This window comes from Dermacentor silvarum, chromosome 8, assembly GCF_013339745.2.
Source record: "Dermacentor silvarum isolate Dsil-2018 chromosome 8, BIME_Dsil_1.4, whole genome shotgun sequence".
Lineage (NCBI taxonomy): Eukaryota > Metazoa > Arthropoda > Arachnida > Ixodida > Ixodidae > Dermacentor > Dermacentor silvarum.
Window position 1 is genome coordinate 128,827,952 of NC_051161.1, and position 12,402 is coordinate 128,840,353.

General features: G+C 44.0%; 1 protein-coding gene across 2 annotated transcripts in view; it reads left to right on the forward strand.

Annotated features, from left to right (window-relative positions):
- The first annotated feature begins 3,521 nt into the window (after positions 1 to 3,521).
- Positions 3,522 to 12,402, forward strand: part of LOC119461699 (uncharacterized) — a 160,443-nt gene continuing 151,562 nt past the window's right edge. The window contains exons 1-3 of one of the 2 annotated variants that reach the window (XR_007468236.1): positions 3,522 to 3,536; positions 4,477 to 4,628; positions 5,302 to 5,369. The gene's annotated coding sequence lies outside the window, so the exon portion shown is untranslated. The remainder of the gene's footprint in view (positions 3,537 to 4,476; positions 4,629 to 5,301; positions 5,370 to 12,402) is intronic. The other variant, XR_007468237.1, reaches the window with a different exon arrangement.

The following is a 12,402-nucleotide window of genomic DNA, read 5'->3' on the forward strand; positions in this document are numbered from 1 at the left end:
TTGCTAGAGCTACTCATGAGGTGCACTCCGATTTGCCCATTTTTTTACGAGTGCACCGGAAATGCTCGTCTTCCGTTGCATTACGTACGCATTCAAAATAGTTTGGACCCATAAGGGTGCTGAATTGTCCAGTGGTTACGCTTCAGGCTGCAAAGGGTTTATTGCACCCGAAAGAGAGCATGGACAGCTCCTATGATGAAAGAAGACGTAGTTGTATACGTTGAAATAACTGTGGCACTCTAGCGCAAACCGAAGTATCTGCAATAGAAGTCTCAAAGCGATAGTCGATGAAGTTATTCATGCGATTTTTGTATCCTCTGTCGCAACTGTCGTCATGTTTACTTGCTACGAAACCTCACCAGAAATGAAAACCTCATTTGTCTGTATCAATAATTCTATCATGACCATTTAAGGCTGGGAAGAGGGGCGAGGCTAGCCTTGAGAGGAATCAGCTAACTGCAGGGTGCGAAACGTTCTACTACATACCGTTTAGTCAGCCCTACTTTTTACGCAAATAGCTAACTGTCACGTGTGTCGAAAAGAACGTATACTGAGAGCCGACCTGAACTTTTTCGAGAAAATGCCACATTCTAGAAGGGGAAAATAAAGTGTCTCCACATTTCACAAATATATTATAGACACGCAGCTATAGTATAACAATTGTTCTCTCGTGTAAAATAAACTAACACACATTTTGGGCAAGCTACATGTTCAGTACTGTAAGCGCGGTTTTAAATTTTATGAGTTTCTTGCTACTATTATTGGTGTCTCTCTCCGCACATGTCGCTCAGATCAATACATTTCATTGAAGTAGTTCAATTAGCATGTAAATAATTTCTCCACAGCAAACGTTCTTCGAGGCGAGGTTATCTCTTTGTAGTCGATTAATGTCATATCCACTTTTATCCGCTTGTATTTAGAGAAATGTGCGCGTGGCGGAAAATCACTACCATATAATGGTTGTGATAGACCGCTTTCTATATCTATAAGTAACCCTAATTAACCGACCGTAAGTAACCCAAACAGATGATGTTTGTGTTTCTCGCACGTGCTTAGTGTATGCAACATTACATTCCACGACCAGACAGCCAGCCCAATCGGTAGCTCTTGAATGACATTACTCCTTCGGGCAGTGGAGCCCTGTAGAGCATGCACTACAATACGCACAAAACTTAGTGTCGCGGGCTAAGATACAATAGTTGGACGGATTACCGCAAACATCTTACGTTTCACAGGTGAATGCCCTGAATGTATTTGAAACCATCTAAATGCAATAAGCTCAAGCTTTCAGTTTAAGAACTGTGAAGACATCGGGTGAAACTCGTCAGGAATCATTGCTGCGGGCGCCGCATGACACAGGATGAGCATTAAATGAATGTCATACTTGCACTATACTTGCAAATTTGAAGGCATAAAAGACAGTTTACAGCACAAGGAATTTGAACGCCCTGGGCGCATAGACAGAAGAATCCAGTGGTGTTCCCTGCAATGCAGTTGCAGTGAAATATTTCCTGCAGTTCAGTGGCAAATTTAGCACAAGCAAGTCACTACAAACATTGAAAATCTAGAACACTAAGGAAAATCTGCTATTTTCTAAGATATTTATTGTATATTCTGGAAATTTCGAGACAACAAAGTTGCTAAGAACCAGACGCAACCAGTTTGGTTGGTGCATGTACCTAGATTTATAAACATCGCGGATATTTTCGAAATCGAGACCTGATAAAACCGATGCTACTTATTAGGGATATGTAAAGGACTGGCTTCAGGTAATGTCATTTGCAAAAGCTATTCTTGAGGCACGTTCCCCCTTACCCATTTTTATAAAGACTGCATTGAAAATGCTCTTCAGTTGCATTCCTTACACGTTAAAACGTTTGCACCTTTAAAAGCATTCTGAAATAGTTAACACCTTTACCCTTCAGGCTGCTAACAATATATGGCACCTGACAGCGAGCTTAAACAACTCCGGCGATGAGAAAAGACGTAAATGAATTAACTGGAGTAATTTTGACGTCATCGCCCGAACTGAAATATCTCACGCGAATGTCTGAAAGCGATAGTCGGTAAAGGTATTCAGGCAATATTTGTATCTTCTGTCGCAGCTTTCATCATATATACTTGCCACAAATGGTCACCTACAAGGAAATCCTCGCTTTTCGCCATCAATATTTCGATATTAACCATTTAAGGCTGTAAAGAGGGGGGGGGGGGGGAGCAGGGGGCTTGCCATGAGAGGAATCAGCAGCCTTCTGGGCGCAAGTTTTTCTCCACGTAGCATTTCGGCGCGCCGGCTTCTTACTGAAATAGCTAATTGACGTGTGCGCTGAAAAGAACGTGTACTTAGAGCCTACTTGAGCATTTCGAGAACCATGACACTCTAGCAGAGGAAATTGCAGTATATGCTAATTTGACAAACACAGCGTGGACACGGAGCTAGCGATACCATATTCCTGTTACAAGAATAAAATAAAACACATTTCGGACGAGCTATACGTGCCTTTACATGCCTGAACATAACCGCTATGTTTTTATAATTTTTTGTGAATACTATAGGTTTCTCTCTTGGCACATGTCACTCATATCAATCCTTTTCTTTGAAGTCATTCATTTAGCCTCTAATTAAATCCTTCAGGGGCAATGTACTTTCACGTGAGGTTATCTTTTTGTAGTCCTTTTATGTCATGTCCACTTCATGTCATATCCACATATTTTCAGAGCAATGTACGTGCGGCGGGAAATAACTATCACATAACGTTTGTGATAGGCCCCATTCCAAATCTGAGCGCTCAACCGAGAAGCGCATGTCATTCTGGCAGAAGCAATTAGATGCCGAAGCGGACACCGGGATAAGTGAGTTGTCGTGTTTAAATATGGTGTGTGGCAGGAACGGCTATATTGCTCAAACAATGCACTTTTTTTCTCCACCATAAGCAACTCTTTAGATAGTGGAGCAATATTTTTTTGTTCGATGCTTTGATTGCGAAAACTAAAGAATACATTCTTAACCGCATGAACAGCGCTTTGACAGCTATACTAATTACTTTTATCATCATACACCCAGTGACGCCCAACACAATCACATTTACAAAACTTAAACTTTGAAACGGTATTATCTTGTATTTCATCGAAATTTAGGCAATTGCCGTATCTCTTTTAATGACCGGCTTAATCGGATGCGTACGACGAAGTGATACTAAATTAAAATTTCTTCTGGCGTACCTAATTACCGTATATTTGATTCTCTTATAACACGGCAAATGAGGTTTCTTTTGTACGGGCGTTAGATAAGTACCCGCATGCCAATCACAACGGAAATATCGTACAAAAACAGACAATATGCCTCGGTGTCTGCATGTCTTGCATGCCACAACGGGGAGAATATAAAGGGACGCTCATATGGATGTTATTTTCAGTAGGCCCCACCTTGCTAAACCATCATGAAGCGTATTTGCTTTCTGGTTGTTTTCGTCATTACTTTGCAGCTGTCGCTTGCAGCAGCGGAGGAAACCAGGGATGTTCCAGACAGCTTCAAGGTAACTATGGACGCAAGTACCGTCCTTCATATGCAGAAGCTTCATATTGCCTTGTAAAGACGCACTTCTGGCCTTGTTGGTTTGAAATGTTTTGGAGTGCTTAGCGGGTGAAATTTTAGACAAGATGGATTAGGGAAGAGAGACACGCAAGCATGACAATTGTGCTGTGGTAGGCGTAACGTGAGCAGTAGGAAGCCAGGAATCCAAAATACATTTTGCTCAAACTGGCTGTTCCTTCCGTCTGCCAGAGCGAGAGATTCAAAGAAAATTTATTTTTTCCACTTTTAGCCCAGTGGGTTATATCTGTCTGACCCTGTTTCTCAATATACGAGATAATAAGGGCTTTAAATTATGATGGACACAAAAAGAGCCCATTTCGCTATTTCATGGAAATATGAAGAAGATGAATACTCGCTCCGACGCTCCATACCATAATTTTTTTTCACCATGGTATTGGAAACTCTTTCACGTATATCAGCCGGAGGACCCACTCAGGCGTGGCGGTCAGGTTTCTTGCATAAGCAGAAAGTTTCTGAAATTGGCAAAATTGTCAGCGGTTGCAGGAGAACTTACTCGTGGGTGAAGAGAACAAACGCGCATCTGCGACCATGCTTCTTCCTGAGACCCGAATTTATCAGGCTTCTTTTGGTGGACGACCTGCATGATCTGCAGCTCGCAATAATGGGTTTTGTTTGCTTTTTGTGGCTGAAACTCGCAAATAGAGCAGATTAGCTCCTCTTACAGTTTTTGCTCATTGATTGTCGAGGTAGTACAGACATGGACAAGTTAGGCATATCACGGCGGGAAACTCAGAAAGCTCTCCTTCTGTGTATATTCTCAATTTCACGTAACAAGCATTTGCCTATCACAAAACAACTTCGTTCATGACGACCTTCTAGAATACTTAACCCACATGCATGTGTAATTGTCTTGTACGCAGATCTTCGAAAACTTCCCTTTCGCCGTCGCCGTCTCTGACAGTGACAACGACACCATATACGAATGCCTGACTGCGAAGAGAACTTGGTTAACACCGGAACAAAAGAAGGGGCTATATAACTGGTTTTTTCAAGGGCATGGTGGCAATTCAAAGTGAGTTGATCTTTCTCTCAGTAGAACCATATATATAGAACAAGTTCATTTCTGCGCGAAGTGATGTTTGCTTGACCAAAGCCGCTAAAGCATAATCACGAGCGCAAATATGTCTGCATATGTTTGCTTATATGCTTACTCAACAGGCCTTGTATCATACGTTTTGCAATCAACACATAAATAATTGAATGCTAACGAAAATGCTAACGTCATCATATGCAGATTGTGAGCCAACGGTTATGCAAGTCGGCGATGAGGCTCTCCACCAAGTTTCGTAAAATAATTATATTTACACTTAGTGCATGCAATAGTTACGTTTTCGATCTCTATAATATTGCATCCGAGAATTCGTGCATTCCTAAAACATACCTTCAGATCACGTCATTTCGTTATGTTTCTTATATATATATATATATATATATATATATATATATATACATATATATTGTTCTTTGCAATGTCATTCTAACATTGGGTGCTCAAAGCTGGAATTTGATTTAACGGGAACTTGAGGAGGTGTTACGAGCATGTGACTTGGAGTATATTAAAGTCACATCGAAGCTACTATTCGACGAATGAAACGAAATATTTTAGGTTTATTTCTTGTGATAAATAATGTTTGCTTCCACAATGTGAACGTGCATTAATTACTCCTGATAATTTTTGTTTGCAGGCGAACGGTTAGCTTCTACGTATTCGAAGGAAAGAGCCCTGATACTTTCCGCTTCACAGTGGACTCAGGTAAAAACCCTGTGGCTGCATAATTATTTTAATGGTATTAGCATTCTTAGCATACTAGACGCACACTGCAGGCGCTATCTATATATATATATATATATATATATATATATATATATATATATTTCTCTAGCTATTTTCCGGCTAGCCTGGATCTCTGGCGAGGCCGTGGTGGAACTTGCAGAGTGTCGGGCTGCTGTGCTAAGGGAAGAGAGTTTGAAACTATCCAGCGGGTCAACTTCGGTAACTGTGTATGTCCGACTGTGTACCTTGCTTCTGCTCTTCAACGTACCTTTTGCAGCGAGAGCTACATTGCCCGCATTCTCACCGTTTCCCTGCGGTCGGTGGTCGCACCGCGAGCTGAGCCGTTGTCTAGCAACCGCCGCAGCTGGTAGCGCCGCTCTCCGCGCCATCTGGCATGACGTCAGAGGAGGAGCCGGTGAAACCGCGAACTGATCCGTTGCCTAGCAAGCGCCGGCGTTGCATCGTATATATAGAAGGGGTGGCTCGGAGGGATTCGTCGGCAGTTACGGAAAGTGAGTCGGAGAGACTGAAGCAAGCGTCGGCATTGCATCGCCGGAGGAGCCGGCGTTGCATCGTATATATAGAAGGTGCGGGTCTTTGTGGCAATTGAGAAACGACAAGATCAAGACTTTCAAAATAAATGCGTTACACTTTAAAGATGTCTAGTCTTTAATCAGACGTACGAAGCTAAACGATGAAGATGTAACCGTAAAGAGAACCAAGCTAAAGAATAAGATTAACCGTACCTCTCGCTACGCACACCCTGGCATGCCTGACGGCAACGTGGGTCATCACGGATGCGATACTGGGTATATACCGCTCTTCAACGAATTTCTTCGTGCTAAATTAAAGTACTGTGTATGTGGCACTCGGTTTGTGCAGCTTTTCAATTAGCCTCTCTGATACCGCTGCGTTTGTGCCAGTAGGTGTGCGCTCATTTACAATAAACGCCTTTGACCCCAACTTCAGTAACCACGTAATGACCACTGAGAATGAACCACTGTATGGTAAAAAAAAATATTTTAATGTTTCCGATTTTGGGCGGAATCCAATCTGCACCGAGCAGGTGCATTACCGCGGCGCCAATAGACGGCTAAGCGCGTGCAACAGGACGCAGCGTACAGTAGCAAGAATGCCGCGGTAGTGAAGCTCGGCTGCATTTTGATTAGTATAGACTTCGCGATGGGTGTTTTCGACCAGCCGAATGTACCAAGACAAAGCCTATCAAATTTCACCCAGGCCCCTCCATCCACGCGCCACTGCCGCTTTTTTTAAGTTGAGCCAACCTTTGATGTGCGCCGCTGCTCCCACAATCGTCGTTCACACCAGTTCCGCTTCTGTGATTTCCAATTTCCGAGTTTCCGTTTCCGGTTGTTATACTTCCGTGATTTCTGGTTCCTTAACTTTCGCTTGTTGCAAGCTCGCTGTGATGACGTCGCTTCAGGCAAAAAGCAGAAGCCTGTTTCTGCGTAAGTTGCACTTGACGCCGGAAGTTGATAGGATGAGTGAGGGAGGACGGCTGAGGAGGAGGGTGGGTTGGCGGTAGTTAACCTGGTGATGAAAACGTGTGTAGAGGCTTTAGTGCTGGGCAGAATGGAACATACTTTACGCGGGCTCTTCAAGGACACATGGTAAGACTACAAAAATGTTGCTCTACTTTGTTTCAACTACAGACTGGCAGTCTCATGCGTTCTCAGGGTCAGACGTCGCCACCCCTGATTCCCCCTTTTTTTCCCGACTTCGTCCATTTGACAGCTCACTGTAGGTGCAACGTACCCACAGTTGGGTACTTTGGCTCAGCGGTTGATTGTACAGTACAGATACCCACGGCTAGTAGACGCAGCCGTAAGTCCAGTCTAAAAATCTTCAAACCAAAAGGTAGCGCCATCAAAACGGTTTACAACGGCCTTGAATGAAGCAATCTGATGCCAATATCGATTTGTGTCGCTGAGTATGAAGTGCTCTTCGAGCAACCTTTTTCGGGCCACCTTAGGTCACTGGGTAATGTGGGCCGTTCCCGTGCATGCGCCACAGCGACGCGCCACTGCGTATGGGCTGCTTTTAGATAACGGCCATGGCACCAGTTTGGCTATATGCCACTTGGGCTACGTAGTGTGTGTCACAAGGGCCGCTGGGTACGTGCTGCTCTTCATTGAACCTTTTGAAGTCACATGTGACTGTATTAACATCAACATGTTATCATTGTCTCATTTCATCTACTTCTTCACCTTCTACGTAAGCGGGTTTAGCAAGGAAGGTGACCGGTCGGCATTTGGCTTCTCAAAGTACCCAATGAAATATTACAAAATGGCAAAGCTCCCTACCGCGGTAGCACAGTGGCGATGGCGTAGTGCTGCAGAGCTCGAGGTCGCGGGTTTGACACCGGCCGCCGATGGCGCTCTTCGATGGGGATGAAACGCAGAAACACTCATGTTCATAGCTTTTGGTGCTTGTTAAAGACCCCCAGGGACTGAAAAAATTCTGGGAATTGGCGTGCCTCAATATAAGATCGTGCTTCGGGCCAACAAAACCACAAAATTCGTTTTTTTTCGGTAGTATTTATAGAAATATTAGTAGATAAGTTATAAAAGTGCAAGTATGAAGATTGCCGCTGAAAAAGAAATGTCGAGTACTGGAACCTTGCAATTTACAAAAAAAAATTATCTCCAGTAAAAACTACCTTCTTTCTGTCGGTATTTGGTTCGGTTTGATTTTTGCATTGATTTCTGTCTTCTTACTTCCTATACTGCTTCTTTCTTTGCAGTCCAATATTCCAACTGTCCAATATTATTTCGATAGAGTGAAGCGACACCCGGAACTTGCACTGCGGCTAAAACAAACACCGCCGTTTATGGGCGGCCCATTATGTTTACCGCGCTAAGGTTTCTTGTGGCATGCCTAAACCTATGTTCACAAGTGCAATTTTTGTTTTACTAGCTCCACTAGCTCCTAATTGTACCACTTCATTTGACTACTGGAATTATTGTATGAACCTCTTGCTGCGTTAGCGAACAGATTGCATCGAACGTTATAGAGCGCTGAATACAACGAGTATATATATATATTCCCTTTTGTTCCGCTTCTTTTTCGTGTGTGTACCACTGGATAATGCCGAAATTTCACAATAAAACCTGTATAGCGTAAATCTTGGCGTGTATCTACATTTGTGCATAAAGAGCCTTACATATGTGCGAGTAAATTATAGTTCTTAAATATTGATGTTTGTATATGTATAGATGTGAATATGTTTTGAACTTCTGTAACCCATTTTTGTATTTATATATGCTGTAACTGATGCCAAGGAAAGGGGAAGGAATCCCGTCAAGCTGCTTTTATGCAGCTTTTGTTCCTTGCCCTGCATTTTTTTTTCTCTTTGTCTCTTTTTCTTCTTTGTAAGAATGGGAGGAAAAATGCGAAAATAAAGTTGAAGTTGAAGTGTTTGTACTTCAATGAAATACATCCGCACTACGGGTCTTTTCTCCAGATGACTCACCCTCTCAAGAGGCGAAGTTTTACTACACCGACTACGACAACTGCGCTATTCTCGACATTCCGTACGACGGACGCCGTGAGTACTCTAAAAAAACTTCATTTTTTTTTTTTGGCAGATTGCTTTGGATTTAATTCCTCAAGTAGAATGAATCGTGAATGCAAACAAGAAAAGAATTCCGAGAAAGTTGGAGATTTGATCTAGTGAACAGTGCAGAGCTCACTGCGTGAATGTCAGCAATACCATAGTAGCTGGGTTGAGGGCAAGCGCAGAGGCGGCGCTGGGGAAGAGGGGGAAATGTCAGTTGCGGTGCCCGTAGAGAGAGAGAGAGAGAAAAAAAAAGGTGCATAGAAAGGCAGGGAGGTTAACCAGAGGTTGTTCCGGTTGGCTACCCTGCACGGGGGCAGCACGCTCACAGCACGCTAGCGCGCCTTCTTTAGGGCGCCACGTGGGGCTCAGAGCTTTTCATTCCACATCGCTATGGATCCAACTAGACTTTCGCCTCACATTCTTAAAAAGTTCAAAGCGTATCCCATGTTCTTTTTATTATTACTTTCTGCCACATAGATAGCCCGGCATGGCCAGAGTTTCGGCTGGCATTGAGGATTAAGGAGCGCAGAGAGTGATGTGTGCGCGCGTGTTTGCTCCTACAGTCAGCCAATGAGACCAGTTGGTATTTATGAGATTTGTTTTCCGAAGGTGAACACACTGCAACATGCTGACTGTAGTTCTACGCCGTGCTTTATCAGGAATGAGTGGTTATGAAACATATGACGATCCTAGGAGCGTGGGCACCGTACATTTGGAGAATAAGTTCCGTGTTTTTACTTTTACAAGCGTTCATCCTTATCTATGGATACACTGCGGTACTACATCGTTTGTTTGACAAAGTTTCCGCGATCGAATAAAATAGTTTTCGTTATTAATAACAGCATACTGTACTGCATTGTGAATCAGTTTTTGCCGCGTGGTGGATTGACTGGCTGCGGACAGCGCGTGCTTCCGAAGCAGTGGTAGATCCTAGGTTATATCTATTTGTTTTATATGCCCTAGGTACAAGCAAGTGGCATGACCGTGCGAAGTCTTATTGCGGTGTTAGCAGCTGTTTTTATCTTTTTTTCTTTGCGAAATAAGGGGATAAAAACGTTTCTTTTTCTCCTTTTATTTTTTTGTTCCATCATATGCGTGGCACTCACCAGTTTACGGAAATTGAGTGGTCACAATTAGCCGTCGCATTGTTTTTAGGCGATGCCCTTGAGACATTACTGCTTTACATGGCTAAAATGCAATGCAGAACTGCAATGCTCGTATGTATCTAGCTGGTTCACCAACCGCAGTGATCGGAGTGTTGAGCAACGCCGTCGTACTCATACACGAGGCTAACGTAGTCATAGCATAATGTTGTCAGGTCTACTAGATTTAAAAACCGTGAGAACGACGCCAGTGGTTTACGAAAATATTTTATGACGATTGGCTCTTACACGTTTACGGGTTCCGTAAGGTCGGCCATGCAAGAGTGTTCTTGTCTTTCAGTTCTAACGCCAAGTGAACAGACAGTGAGAATACTTTTCAATTCACGCTGCCAATTCACATACACCGCTGCTTTTCACCGAGTAAAAACCGATACAGGTAATACTGTTCGCAACACATGCACACACCATGGCTGATGATACGCGTCGCATGTTTGGGCAGCGAATAGCAATTTCTCGATACTTTGATGGCTGCATCGAATGTCCACACAATGGTTCTTCGATAACTTCTGATAAACTGACATCTCATATATTTCAAGAAGGATGAGCTAAAATAAGTCCGAATCGTTCCACAGCCCGCGACGTCAAAACATTCAAGCAGCGTCACGTAGTCTCGTACTATTCAGAGAGCAGGAAAGGCTCGTCGCACGCCCTTTCCTTTTCGCCTGATGAAAAGGTCTGTGTGAGGCCAGTGGCTTGTTTCTTTTTTTTTTAGTTAGCCCAATCTACACCAATATTTTCGCAAAGGGTTTTAGTCTTCGCCAGGTAAACAACTCACGTGAATATGAAGCGTTTAGATGCGTTGCTCAGTAGGGGCGTAGCCAGAAATTTTTCTCGGGGGGGGGGGGGGGGGGGGGGGAGTTTCCGCTTTCCTCTAGGTCACGTGATCGATAATCAATATCGGTAGTTTAAGCAGACTTTATACATGTATATCAAAGACATGGGACCCCCCCCCCCCCCTCGCGTGTGCGTGTGCTTGTGAAGAAATTAAGTAAAAGTAAAGTAAGCTCAGTAAATACAGTAAGTACGACAGGTACAGTGGGCGTTTGGAGCAACGGTCTCTCATCGCGCCACTGAATGGACCAGTCTTCGAAAACGCATCATTGAGACGACCCGTGCGATCGGAGAAGACATCATTAATTAATAATTTCCGTTAAGCGTAGAGGGCGCCGTCCTCGTCGGGGCGAAGTGCGTTTCACAAGTGAAGGACGGCTATAGGCGTGAAAATGCACGTGTGACCAGGCTATACCTACTCCATAGCATAGCTTGTTCGCTGCGTCTTTGCGCTAGAAAACTTAAATACGCGCAAAAACGCGTAAGAAGAAGACGAACGTAAACTTTATTATCAAATCGATAAGATTTGAAGTCCGGCGTATTTTCAGTCGGTCTGGCACCCGCCGCGGACGCGGTTCCGAGACCTTGTCTCGAAGCGGCTTCCTCGGCTCGCTGGACGGCCCAGAGCTGTACTGTCATGTTCGAGCTGAGCAGTGCGGTCTTCCAAAAACGCGTAAGGCTTTTTTTTGAAGCTTTCGTCGCCCTGCTCCCTCACACGAGAGGGTTGCATTTACTGCGGCAAGTGCATGGCCCGCTGTGTCTTCCGCTGTGTGCGAGCGTGCAGCCGTCATTTGCCTTTACGTCAACAGATTCAGAATTGTGCAGAATATTTCACCGCACAGCATAGATATGGCATGTGTATGCATTTTAAGTAGTGCGTGCAACTCATTTCTGCTTCACTTACGCCGGTGCAAACAGGAAGCGGCCTTGTACCTCACAGAATCTCGACTTATTGGTGTACTAGTGATGCAGGAATGAACTCCGGTATTGTTCAGTGCATAGTGCACATAATCAATTTGTCAGGACGTGTGAACTCCAACGAGAAACTGTCAGCGCCTGCAACAAGAGTTTACTAACGCAGTACTGCGCACAGCAGTAATTCATGCTGTCGCCAGTCGGTTTCGTGCATTGTATTGCGAGTTGGTGGAATTTCACTGCTGTCATTAACCCCTTCGTGTGTACATTGCTCGTTTGGGATTCCACACAAAACAGCAAACTACCAGCCTTCCGTAATTGCTGGTTTGGGATTAAACAACATAACAGTAATTACCCGCCTTCCGTAGGGGTGCAATCGCAAACCAGAGACGTTTTCTCGCGCAGGACTATTCCTGCGCGAGAAATAGGGCTAAGTTCTGGATATCGCAAGGTCGCCAACAGCTTCCAGAAGGACAAACAAGACCATAACACGGAGACATTGCATAAGCATGGCGAAGTGGAA